Genomic DNA, 2788 nt, shown 5'->3' on the forward strand with positions numbered 1-2788 from the left:
CAGAAGTGAGAGCCGAGGGATGTAGCAGAGATAGCAATCGGGGTGTGTGATGCAGAAGAGATAGCAATCGAGGTGTGCGGTGGGAAGGGCCCAGCAGCCAGAATGCATGAAGCGACGGATGAAGCAGTGATGACAACCGGGCTGTGAGGAGAGGAGGGATGCAGCCAAGAAAGCAATCAGGGCTCGAGGCAAGGGATGCATCAAGGATAGCAATCATGTTGTGAGGCGAGATTCCAAAGGCTAAACGTGAGAGGCTGCAGGGTCGACTCAGAGAGGTCTATGCATGTGAGAGGCTGAAAGCAAGGTCGACTCGGAGCGGTCTATGCATCGGGCGCGCTTGGGGCGACTACCAGTGCCAACCACTTATCCCGCGACGCGTCCGACAAAGAGAACGTTCCAAGGCGGCAGAGGAGGTTACCAGCCGAAGGATGCAGTAGCAATAACAGGTATAGTTCCGCGGCGGCCGAGAAGACTCACCGCATAGGAATCGGGATGCGAGGCGAGGGATGCGGCGGGAAGGCCCCGACGGCTAAACGGAAGAGGCTGCAGGGCCGCCTCGGAATGGTCCAAGCATCGGATGCGATTGGGACGACTACCAGTGCCAACCCCTTATCCCGCGATGCGTCCGATACACAGATAGTTCCAAGGCGGCCGAGGAGCCTCACCGCATATCAATCGGGGTGCGAGGCGAGGGATGGGGCGGGAAGGCCCCAACGGCTAGACGGAAGAGGCTTCAGGGCCACCTCGGAATGGTCCAAGCATCGGACGCGCTTGGGGCGACTGCCAGTGCCAACCCCTTATCCCGCGATGCGTCCGATACACAGATGGTTCCAAGGCGGCCGAGGAGCCTCACCGCATAGCAATCGGGGGTGCGAGGCGAGGGATGGGGCGGGAAGGCCCCAACGGCTAGACGGAAGAGGCTTCAGGGCCGCCTAGGAATGGTCCAAGCATCGGACACGCTTGGGGCGACTACCAGTGACAGCCCCCTATCCCGCGATGCGTCCGATACGAAGATGGTTCCAAGGCGGCCGAGGAGCCTCACCGCATAGCAATCGGGGCGCGAGGTGGGGGATGCGGCGAGATGGCCCCAACGGCTAGACGGAAGAGGCCACAGGGCCGCGTCGGAATAGTCCAAGCATCGGACGCGCTTGGGGCGACTACCAGTGACAACCCCTTATCCCGCGATGCGTCCGATACGAAGATAGTTCCAAGGCGGCCGAGGAGCCTCACCGCATAGCAATCGGGGTGCGAGGTGGGGGATGCGGCGAGATGGCCCCAACGGCTAGACGGAAGAGGCTGCAGGGCCGCCTCGGAATAGTCCAAGCATCGGACGCGCTTGGGGCCACTACCAGTGACAACCCCTTATCCCGCGATGCATCCGATACGAAGATAGTTCCAAGGCGGCCGAAGAGCCTCACCGCATAGCAATCGGGGTGCGAGGTGGGGGATGCGGCGAGATGGCCCCAACGGCTAGACGGAAGAGGCCACAGGGCCGCCTCGGAATAGTCCAAGCATCGGACGCGCTTGGGGCGACTACCAGTGACAACCCCTTATCCCGCGATGCGTCCGATACGAAGATAGTTCCCAGGCGGCCGAGGAGCCTCACCGCATAGCAATCGGGGTGCGAGGCGAGGGATGCGGCGAGATGGCCCCAAAGGCTAGACGGAAGAGGCTGCAGGGCTGCCTCGGAATAGTCCAAGCATCGGACGCGCTTGGGGCGACTACCACTGCCAACCCCTTATCCCGCGATGCGTCCGATACACAGATAGTTCCGAGGCGGCCGAGGAGGTGGGGGATGCAGCGAGATGGCCCCAACGGCTAGACGGAAGAGGCTGCAGGGCCGCCTCGGAATAGTCCAAGCATCGGACGCGCTTGGGGCGACTACCAGTGACAACCCCTTATCCCGCGATGCGTCCGATACACAGATAGTTCCGAGGCGGCCAAGGAGCCTCACCGCATAGCAATCGTGGTGCGAGGTGGGGGATGCGGCGAGATGGCCCCAACGGCTAGACGGAAGAGGCTGCAGGGCCGCCTCGGAATGGTCCAAGCATCGGATGCGCTTGGGGCGACTACCACTGCCAACCCCTTATCCCGCGATGCGTCCGATACACAGATAGTTCCAAGGCGGCCGAGGAGCCTCACAGCATAGCAATCGGGGTGCGAGGCGAGGGATGCGGCGAGAAAGCCCCAACGGCTAGAGGGAAGAGGCTTCAGGTCCGCCTCGGAATGGTCCAAGCATCGGACGCGCTTGGGGCGACTACCAGTGACAACCCCTTATCCCGCGACGCGTCCGATACACAGATAGTTCCAAGGCGGCCGAGGAGCCTCACCGCATAGCAATCGGGGTGCGAGGCGAGGGATGCGGCGAGAAGGACCCAACGGCTACACGGAAGAGGCTTCGGGGCCGCCTCGGAATGGTCCAAGCATCGGACGCGCTTGGGGCGACTACCAGTGACAACCCCTTATCCCGCGACGCGTCCGATACACAGATAGTTCCAAGGCGGCCGAGGAGCCTCACCGCATAGCAATCGGGGTGCGAGGCGAGGGATGCGGCGAGAAGGACCCAACGGCTAGACGGAAGAGGCTTCGGGTCCGCCTCGGAATGGTCCAAGCATCGGACGCGCTTGGGGCGACTACCAGTGACAACCCCTTATCCCGCGACGCGTCCGATACACAGATAGTTCCAAGGCGGCCGAGGAGCCTCACCGCATAGCAATCGGGGTGCGAGGCGAGGGATGCGGCGAGAAGGACCCAACGGCTAGACGGAAGAGGCTTCGGGTCCGCCTCG

The sequence above is a fragment of the Cryptomeria japonica genome, unplaced genomic scaffold, assembly GCF_030272615.1.
Source record: "Cryptomeria japonica unplaced genomic scaffold, Sugi_1.0 HiC_scaffold_88, whole genome shotgun sequence".
Taxonomy (NCBI): Eukaryota; Viridiplantae; Streptophyta; class Pinopsida; order Cupressales; family Cupressaceae; genus Cryptomeria; species Cryptomeria japonica.